Genomic DNA, 11,836 nt, shown 5'->3' on the forward strand with positions numbered 1-11,836 from the left:
AAGATACTCCAACACCTGGAGACTAAATAATATGATACTGAATAAATAATGGATTGCAAAAGACTTCAAGGAGGAGATTAAAATATTCTTAGAGTGAATAAGAACACAGATACAATGTATGGAAATCTCCTGGACACTATGAAGGCAGTACTAAGAGGAAAGTTCATTGCATGGAATTCATTCCTTAAAAGAAGAAAAAGTCAACAAATAAATGACTTAACATCACATCTTAAAGCCCTAGAAAAAGAAGAACAAATCAACACCAAAAGCATTAGAAGAAAATAAATAATTAAATTCAGAGCTTAAATCAATGAAATTGAAATGAAAGAAACAGTCAAAAAATTGACAAAACAAAAAGTTGGTTCTTTGAAAAAATAAATTGACAAACCATTAGCCATGCTAACAAAGAGAAGGAGAGAGAAAACTCAAATTACTAATGTATTTGATGAAAAAGGAAATATCACAACAGATACTACAAAAATACAAAAGATAATTAGAAATTATTTTGAAAACCTATATTCCGATATAATAGAAAATAATGGAGGCATCGACAAATTTCTAGAGTCATATGATTTGCCCAAATTGAATCAGGATGATATATGCAATTTAAACAGATCAATTTTAAGTGATGAAATACAAGATGCTGTCAGAAGCCTATCAACCAAGAAAAGCCCAGGACTGGCTAGACACACAGTTGAGTTCACAAGACCTTTAAAGAAGAACTAATACCAATACTCTTCAGTTTATTTCAGGAAATAGAAAAAGAGGCATCACTTCCAAACTCATTCTATAAGGCCAATATCACCCTGATTCCAAAACCAGGCAAAGCCACATCAAAGAAAGAAAACTACAGACCAATATCTCTAGTGAACATAGATGCAAAATTTTTCATTAAAATTCTCGCAAATCAAATAAAAAACATAACAGAAATATAGTGCACCACAATCAAGTGGGATTCATCCCAGGTATGCCAGGTTGGCTCAACATATACAAATCAATAAATGTAATTCATCACATCTGTAGTCTTAAAGATAAAAACCATATGGTCATCTCAATAGACACAGAAAAAGCATTTGACAAAAAACAGCATCCCTTCATGTTCAAAACACTAGAAAAACTAGGGATAACAGGAACATATCTCAACATCATAAAAACTATCTATGCTAAGCCCCAGGCCAACATCATTCTAAATGGATAAAAATTGAAAGCATTCCCTCTAAAAACTGGAACAAGACAGGGATGCCCTCTTTCACCACTTCTATTTAACATAGTTTTTGAAACACTGGCCAGAGCAATTAGACAGATGAAATAAATTAAAGGATATGGATAGGAAAAGAAGAACTCAAATTAGCACTATTTGCCAACAATATAATTCTACACCTAGAAGACCCAAAAAATTCCACCAGAAAACTTCTAGAACTAGTAAATGAATTCAGCAAAGTAACAGGTTATCAAATCAACACCCATAAATCAAAGACATTTCTGTATATCAGTGTCAAATCCTCTGAAAGGGAAACAAGAAAACTAACCCATTTACAATAGCCTCAAAAAAAACAAACTAACTAACTAACAAAAAAACCCTGGGGAATCAACCTAACAAAAGAGGTAAAAGACCTCTACAATGAAAATTACAGAATACTAAAGAAAGAAATTAAAGGAGACCTTAGAAGATGGAAAAAATCTCCCTTATTCTTGGATAGGCAGAATTAATATTGTCAAATGACCATACTACCAAATACATTATACAGATTTAATGCAATTCCAATCAAAATACCAATGACATTCCTCATAGAAATAGAAAAAGCAGTCATGAAATTCATCTAGAAAAATAAAAGAACCAGATTAGCTAAAGAAATCTTTAGCAAGAAGAGTGAAACAGGTGGCACCAGTATACCAAACTTTAAACTATACTACAGAGCAATAGTAATAAAAACAGCATGGTATTGGCACCAAAATAGACTGGTAGACCAATGGTACAGAATAGAGGATACAGAGACTAACCCACATAAATACAGTTATCTTAAATTAGACAAAGGCACCAAAAATATACACTGGAGAAAAGATAGCCTCTTCAACAAATGGTGCTGAGAAAACTGGAAATCCATATGCAACAAAATGAAATTAAACCCGTATCTCTCACCATCACAAAACTCAACTCAAAGTGGATCAAGGACCTAGGAATTAAACTAGAGACCCCGCTTCTAATTAAACTAGAGACCCCGCTTCTAAAAGTAGGCAAATCTCCATCATGTCAGATTAGGCCCCAACTTCCTTAATATTACTCCTATAGCACAAGAATCAATGAATGGGATGGATTCAAATTCAATAGTTTCTTCTCAGCAAAAGAAACAATGAGGTGAATAGAGAGTTTACAGAGTAGGAGCACATTTTTACCACTTGCATATCAGAGAGAGCACTAATCTCTAGGGTACATAAATAACTCAAAAAGCTAAACATAAAACAAAAAAAAACTCAATCAATAAATGGGCCAAGGAACTGAACAAACACTTCTCTGAAGGTTATATACAATCAATCAACAAGTATATGAAGAAATTCTCAACATCTCTACAATTAGAGAAATGCAAATCAAAACTAAGATTTCATCTCACTCCAGTCAGAATGGAAACTATTAAGAATACAAATAACAATAAGTGTTGGCAAGGTTGTGGGGAAAAGAGCACACCCTTACATTGCTGGTGGAACTGCAAATTAGTGCAGCCAATATGGAAAGCATTATGGAGATTCCTTGGAAAACTGGGAATGGAAGATTTGACCCAGCTGTCTCACTCCCCGGTTTATACCCAAAGAACTTAAAAACAGCATACTACAGCCACAGCCACATCAATGTTTATAGCAGTACATTTCACAATTGCTAAATTGTGGATCCAACCTAGATGCCCTTCAGTAGATCAATGGATAAAGAACATGTGGTATATATACACAATGGACTATTACTCAGCATGAAAAGAGAATACAATCATGGCACTTGCAGGTAAATGGGTGGAATTGGAGAATATAATGGTAAGTGAAGTCAGCCAATCCCCAAAAAACAAATGTCGAATGTCTCCTCTGATATAAGGATGCTGATTCATAATGGGGATAGGGGGAGCATGGGAGGAATAAACAAATTTTAGATAGGGCAAAGGGGAGGGAGGGGAAAGGAGGGGCATGGGGTAGGAAAGATGGTGGGATGATACATATCATTAACCTAAGTACATTTGTGAAAACATGAATGGTGTGACTCTACTTTGTGTTCAACAGAGACATGAAAAATTTTTTCTCTCTTTGTGTAATATAAATTGAATTGCATTCTGCTGTCATGTATAACTAATTAGAATTAATAAAAATATTTAAAAAAACAGTTATACTGGAAATAGTGTAAAAAATGACCATCAGGCTATATTAGATGTACATAAAATATTAAGCAATGTTGTGTTTAGTTGATTAATATAAGACATCATTATATATATAAATATAAACACATCATTATGAAAACATATAAAAAATAAAAACCACAAATTTTAAATAATTCTGGGACCAAGCACTTTGGTCGAGTTTCTCAACCTATGCAGCACAATGTGTGATTATTTGAGCATTTTTTTTTTCACAAAGATGAATTAATAAAAAAAACAAAAATTTCCTATTATCTTTGAGCCTATTTTCAAAAGACTAAGCTTTTCCTAATTTACTTAACATTTACATAATTTCCTAAAGGAAATATATATATATATATATATATATATATATATATATATATATATATCTCCTACTTTAATGCTGAGTGAGGCACATGAAATCCGAGAATGTTATAAAATCTAAGCTTTACCTCTGAAGATCAAGTCTGCTCCAATTGTGAACATTGACTGTTCAGGTAACCTAGAAAAATTATAGTTTCTCATTGTATTTTACTTTTTATAGTTTTGCTCTTAGAAATGATATATTTTCTACAATTGATTCTTAGACTTGTAAAGGAATTGTAACATTACACAAAATAAACAAACTCTTTGATTTAAAAGAACGGAATTTCTTTCACACTATCAGTTCAAACATATAAGATACATACAAAGGGACCCTGGTTATCTCTTTGGTTATAGAACTTGAAGACAGGAGCCTGCTGTCTTATCTGCCTTTACTCTTAAACAGTCAGTCCAGGAGAACTCAATTAACAAATCTGGGACTCAGTGCTTCCCACGGAGAAGAAGAGTTTTGGGAAAAGGTTTCTAAAAACCAAGACAAAGCTCTTTTTTTTTTTTTTTTTAAGCACTTTGTATTGTTTCCATGACTGAATGTAGAAAGAACTTCTAAGAGGGTACCAAATTATGAATTCTCAGTAATCATATTTTACAAATTGGTAATATCCCAAGATTTTCTCTAGTTTGTAACTTTCCCATTTTCCCAAGGGAAATACCTTATGCAAAAACAAGCAATGAGACCAGAAAGACTCAAATCATGGGGCGCTATAGTACTGTGCTAAGGTTTCAACTGGACTTTCATTAAAGTAATAACTACAAAAAATAATATTTAGGGAACTCTGGTTTGGTAAGTTTTCTTATCTACAATTAGGTTATCTGTGGCCTCAAATTTACCCCTTCTGATGACTATAAGTTTTGTTGAGACAACACTGGAGCTATCATCCTAAATCCTGCATTTATGTAATTGTCTTTCTGTTTATTAAGTTTGAGATATGATGCATGTCCTGCATGAGTAATTACAGTGGGTTATAACCCTTCCAAAAGGTTTGAAGCTAGGTTTTATTATTGTGAGTATTTTATGCAATCTATTTTACTCAGGAATGCATGACAAACCACAAGAATTCTAAAAGCTAGTCTTACAATACGCTTCTAGTCCTTCAGGAAATTCTTCCAGCTCACTGAGCTGTGAGCATCATCCTAAGTTCTTGAGACAGTCATTTAGGGGCTGCTGATGGCTTATGACTATGCTCTGGAAATGCAAGCTCAAGCAGATATCAGGCCAAACATATGTAAAAGCTTACTAAATACTTGAAATAATGATATGCAAGAGTAGAAAGACCTCTATGCTAAGTCAGCACAGTACAAATTAGAAGCAGCACAACTGCAATGAACCAGAGGCAAAACAAGGTCAAACAGTAGCTGAATAAAAAAGCTTCAAAAAAGCCCTTTACTGTGCATAGGGATCAGAACATTCTTCTAATTACTGAAGAAACCATCATAGATCTACCCATCATTCATTATTTGCAAACTGTATTCTCCTTTAGCTCAGCTGAAGTTATATACTTACCAAAACTCACTCCCCTAATTGTCAGTATACATGCATGCATACAGACAGACAGACACACACACACACACACACACACACACAGTACTAATTCCATCAATTTGTATAATGTACGTTTCATAGTTTTCATTCATTCAGTTGTATAATTCAATCATGAAAATATATGACTTTAACTCAGCCTTTCTACATATAAAGTTGTTTTGTGTAATATCAAAAATATAAGATATCATGGGTTCTATCACCATTTTTACTTATATTTGTGTCCTGAGGGATATTACTTTAAAGTATAGACTCTCTATTTCCATTTTTACAAAAGGTAATTTTAAAAATCAACTCTTGGGAGGATTATAGTGAGAGCTAAATGAATAAATGACTGAGAATATGCTCACCACATGACTTAGAAGATGGCAAGTGTTTAACAAATGGTAGGTGAACAGGAATGTACTCCTTTATAAAACTTGTAATAATTCAATTAATAATCAATTACTGAGTATGCCTATTTATAGTGGGTACTGTGCTAGATAGTAGGGATGGTGAAATAAGTTGTATCACTCCTCCCCGCAAGAGTAAGCTCATTCAATTAAAATCAAATGTATGGCTCTGGGATATTACTACACAGTGTGGTCACTATTCATAACAAGTATGCACTGTACATTTCAAGAAGGATTTTGAATGTTTTCACCACAAAGAATTGATAAATGTTTAGGGCAATAAATATTTTACCCCAATTTAAACATTATGCAATTCTGTTATTCCACTAAGATGTACCACTTTTATATTTTTGTGTATCAGTTAAAACTAATTTTTTTAAATGCATGTACAGGTATATGGATGAAAGAAGGAAAAAGGGAAAGAAAGAAAATTGCAATATGAAGTTTTTAAATCGCAAATATTCTTAATTCTGATCCATTGATACTAGAAGAAATAATACAAATTGAATACAGTCGAAGAGGAAAAAATAGTGTTTGTTTTTTGCATTAAATTTGTTCCACTAAGGAATTGTCTATTATTATTTGCACAAACTGCAAGCTATTAGAAATTACAAGTCAACATAAATCTCCTCTATTGCTCTGCTCACCCTGCTTCACCCTATTCCAATGGCTACTAGAAATAACATCAAAGAATCTTCTTCCTAGTGGACCATGAAATTAAAGCTCAGCAAACTGAAACAGCCAGTGGATCTCTTTGTTAGGTAAGGCCCAATCTGTGAAGTCAGTAAGAATGCAAAGGCAAAAACTAATGTCTCTAAGAAACGACGTCTTAACGTTAAATGAGCTTAATTCAAGGGGGTACATTCAAACTAAAGTCTTAAGATTTTGAGTAGGGTACTCAGTATACAGAAGAACGTATACCTTGAAATTTGCCTCATTTATCTTTGCTACATTTTAAATAATATAATATTGTTCCTTCCCAGAATGGGGAAAAAATAGAGATGAAGAAATCTTTTACATATGAGGTCTCCATTTTCTAATCACAGGCAGATCTCTACCCTTGCATGGTTCCCCATGAGTTATGAAACTTGGGATTTGTGGGTAAGAATATGGCATTGCTTAATATTTTTATTTAATTTATTATTCAACTTTAGAATAGAGCATTCTAATACAAACTAGTTTTTATGGAGCTCCAATTATAAGTCAAGTACTGTTATAATCTGTTTGTATATGTATTAGTTCAATTTTTATAATAACCCTGACATATAGGTACTTAATTATCCTTGTTTTATCAATAAGAGACTGAGGCATAGGGACACTAAGTAATTAGGCCATACTCAAACCACTGTCAGGCTGCAGTACCAGAACCTAGATCAAGGCAGTCTGCCTCCTGAGTTTCTCCTTTTATAAACACTACCCAGCACATATTAGGTATCCAGTGCATAATAGAATATGTCAAATATCAAAGATCCAATGGTAAACAAATGTGATATGTGACTTTTAGGATATAAAATCTTTTAGGAGAGAGCAGATCATTTTTGAAGTGTAATCATATATGGAAACATGTTACATATCAGTGTATGCTATCTTAAATGGGCCACAGAGGAGAGAGCAGTTAAGTGTACCTATAGAAATGAAGATGATCAAGAAAACATTAAGGAGACAATTAGAATAAATATAATTAGCATCAGCATGAATTTATAGGAGACAACAACACTTATTACAAAGAATTCTTATGCCACACATTATTTTAAGCTCTTCACATAAATAAGCTCATTTAGTACCCTTAAAAATCATTAGGCTGACAGTAATGGCACATAACTATAATCCCACCTACTTAGGGATGCTGAGATGAGAGGATAGCAAGGAGACTGAGCTCAGCCTCAGCAACATAGTGAGACCCTGTCTCAAAATAAAGAATAAAAAAGGCTAAAGATGTGGTGCAGTGAAAACTCCCAGTACTGAAAAAAATATATGTGTGTGTGTCCACACACACACACACACACACATATGTATTTGTACATGAGTTAAGAGATATTACGTTTTTCATGGTACTGCTGAAAAATTTAAGGTACAGAATTCAAGAGTTAAGTTCCTCAAAGTACAAAGGGATGAGGTGTAGTTTGAAATTCCAGAGGTCTGGCTCCAAAATTTGAGCTTTTAACTGCTACACTCTTAACCATACCTCTAACATAAGATCCTCTTTAAGTGAAGAATGCATCAAATCTTAATCTTCAACATAGTTCCTGAGAATTTATGTGATTGAAAGTTGATTAGACAGAAGGACAAATCAAATTCAAAATATTTGTTCTTATTAACTCTAGGATCTCTGTTTTTTAAAAAGCCTAAACAGATTAGAGAGATAAGATCAATTTATGATTATCTATACAATATCATGATATGATTGACAGACAATCCCCAACAGCCCTTAAAAACATTATAAATTAAAAAATCATGGGCTGGGGATGTGGCTCAAGCGGTAACGCACTCGCCTGGCATGCGCAGGGTGCTAGGTTCGATCCTCAGCACCACATAAAAATAAAATAAAGATGTTGTGTCCACCAAAAACTGAAAAACAAATATTAAAAAATGCTGTCTCTCTCTTTTCTCTCTCTGTCTTTAAAAAAAATCATAAGGAAGATAATAGTAATTAGAAAAGTATAAAGTTTTAGGCACTATGTACATACAATATTATTTGATCTTACAAGTTGTTATTGTTATATCATTTATGACATATTAAAAAATGAAGATTAAATAGTTTACAAAGGATTGTACAACTAATAGATCCAGGATGTATATCCAGGCCTATCTAACTAAAAATAAAAAATAAAAAAAGAGGCATTTCTGTCTCTGTTGTACCACACTGGTATGTGGAAATCTAAGCACCAAAACATCTGAAAGAAGTCCAGCACTGTGCCCTACAGTTACTGTTGTTTTCCATATTTAAAATCTATATGAATTGAAGTTCTAATTGCTATAGTGTGAAGCATGTGGCAAGGATACAATTTGTGTCTCTGAAAGGATTTTTCAGGGACTTCTCACTGTTCTATTAGATGGTAGCACAGAAGCATTACTAATATCTACCAAGTTATCTAAGTTCATGGTTGTCTACATGTTTTGGTTAAAAGCATTATCTCTATTATTCTAAATATTTAGAGTCAAGATACATAGTCTAGTCTAGTTAGAGAGATTATTTCAAACAGGTCAGAACCTAGCTAAATTATAACACTGGCAAAGTAAGAAAAAAAACTAGAAAATAATGAAATTTAAAAAGAAGTAAAATTAGAGAAAAATAGCAAAATAAATTAAAATTTGCCTTCACTGAAGCACCATAGATTCAGAGAGAGGGAGGCTGTAGGAGGGAAAGAGACAGAAACAGACAAAAGAGAAGAATGTTTAATTACGGGAAGAAATTTTAGACAAAAGTTCACAATTGTGGCCAGAGACAGACACAGTGTAGAGATTAACCCCAAGAAGAAAGCTATTCATACCTTGGTTTAGTGGAGTGTGCAGACCAGGATTGCCCCATGTGAATTACCCCAGTGTGCAGGCCAGGATTACTCCAAGCTCTGTAACTGAGAAGGAGCTTAAAAAATTAAGCATCCACCAATTGTTGAAACAGATCCTCAGAGACAAGAAGACAGTAGAGAATAAATTACCAAAATTGAGTCTTTCTGGAAACTTTTGCCATGAATGGCTTTAGATCTCAAAAACTCATTTCAGTGTGAAACATTCCAGAATAATCTTGAATTGGAAAATATTGAATGTAGACCTATCAAAAAATCTGCTGCCCAGAAGGGAAAGATGAGTTCTCAAGCTCTTAGCTCACCTCAGTCCAATACAGCAATAACTCATGTGTAAGGCAGGAATTGCAGAGACTTCATGAGATTTTTCACCCATGGCTGCAGTCAGAAAATCACATAAAGGATGAAATTATTTCTCAATTGGTCCCAGAGCAGTTTATGATTAATGGAAACTGTAGGGACAAATCTGTCTTGAAAAAGAAATGGGAATCAAGTAGCAGAAACCTGGAGAAATTAATGGAAGACCTGACTGATGACTGCATGAAGCCACCTGTCTTAATCTATGTTCACACGCAAGAAAAGGAAGCCCTTTTTTTTCCTAATATGCCTGTAAGATAAGCCATTTTTTATCTAAAAAATAGCTGTCAGCAGAAACTACAACAGGAGACATTATAGGGCTATCCTTCAAGAGTCTTTAAATATTCCTTTGGAAACAAGACAAGGAAATGAAAATGAAGAAAACAAATGGAATAATTCCTAGAAAAATACTCAAGTAAATGATGGTATTACTCCTCAAAGAACTCAAATACCTTCCCTAAGCATTACCCAGGAAGAGAACTGTTCAAAGCCTAAAGAGTGAGGTACTTCTATAAGAACCAACACAATTTGAAAAGAGCCAGGGTAACCATATCTAATTCCCAGGAAGGGTCTGTAAAGGAACCTTCTTATCAAAATGTCCCTGTGGAGGTACAATAAGGAATTCTCTCCAGGCCAGATCAGTCCTCCTGAGTCTGTCCCTACACACCAGAGCAAAGAGAGAAACACCCTATGTGAGGGACACCAAGGAAAAGTTCATGGAGCCCCAAATCATCCAAATGTGAAGAATGTCCTAAGATCTTTAGGTATCCTGTCACAAGAGTGAAAAGCCATCTTTGCTGTCAAAAAAATTTCTAGACATCAGACTACATGTGCATCAGATGATTCGCACAAAGGACAAGTCTTTCACATGCAGGGAATGTTAAAAGTTCTTTAGTCACAAAATCAGCCTAGGGACTCACGGGAGAATTCACATGGGGTAGAAGCCCTTCGCATGCTCTCTTTGCCAGAGAAGCTACCATCAATTATCCAAATATAACTGTTACCTGTGGATTCACCACAAAATCAGATTCTAATGTGTTCTCTCCTTACCAAAAGCTTCCTCAGCTACTATCCCTATGTAATTTATATACATGCATACACATGTGTATAATTCTATAGTATCTATCCATTGAAAATATACCAGGTAATTCCCTGATTGTATTTTTCTATTGTCTCACACCACAAAAATGTAAGGCTAAAGTGGGCATGGAATTTGTCAATTTTGTTCATTGAAGTATTACAACTGCCTAGAAAAGTGAATAAACAAAAGAAGGAAAGAAAGAGAGACAGACACAGTGTAACTGGGTCATGTCATATTTCAATATTCACAGTCTCACTTCCAAAAACAATGCTGAATAAAAAGCTTTAATTCACAAAATTCTGAGAGTTTTCATGAATACCCTCCAATATGTAGAGACAGACAGTAGAGAAAATAAGAAATGATAAATAAGGCAATTTTCTAAAAATTGGAAGCTCCTAGCTTTCAGGGAAGGATATTAATATTAAAAGGAATGATAACCAAACTTGCCAGTTTCCCCCTGGGACACAATGGAGTCAGGAATCCCTGAGTGGAGTGACACCTTTCAGAAGGGAGAAGAGACATCAGATCTTCAGAATCAGCCTAACACTTCTTCCCACTTGCATGCCTTCACACTACAGAAAGTATCTCAAAGGCAACATCCAGCAGCTTAATAGAAGAGCGATAAACTGACCCCACCTCAGACAGAAACTCTGTCAAGGAGAATTTGACTATATTGGAACAAATGGATGGTCCAGAGTTAGAGAAGCTAGATTAAGCACAAGCAAACTAAAAATAAATAGCATGGCAATTACATACAGGGAACAGCAACAAGAACTAATAAATCAAAATAATATAAGAGGCAAAGGAAAAATGAGAAGCCAATCTGAAAGAAAATGTAAATCAAACATGAGAAGCAGGATTTTTGCAACTGCCTCATTTTAGACAATTTCTCAAAATATAAATAAAAATATCTCACAAAGAAAAAAGATAATTAGGTGAGAACAAGATAAGTATGAACTAAGTGAAAAAGTTAGAACAAAACCTAAGTATATGTCCTACCAAATAAGTAAGTTAGAAATAACAAGGAAAAAATGGTCATTTCCAGAAGTCAAATTAATTATGAGTAAAACAGGTTAATTTCAGCAATTTCAGAGGCAAAGGAAAACAAATTAAAACAACTGGAATGATTAAAAAGGCAGGTAGACTAAGGATGACTCAACACAAGATAATTATTATACCTTAAATCG

This window comes from Marmota marmota, unplaced genomic scaffold, assembly GCF_001458135.2.
Source record: "Marmota marmota marmota unplaced genomic scaffold, marMar, whole genome shotgun sequence".
Taxonomy (NCBI): domain Eukaryota; kingdom Metazoa; phylum Chordata; class Mammalia; order Rodentia; family Sciuridae; genus Marmota; species Marmota marmota.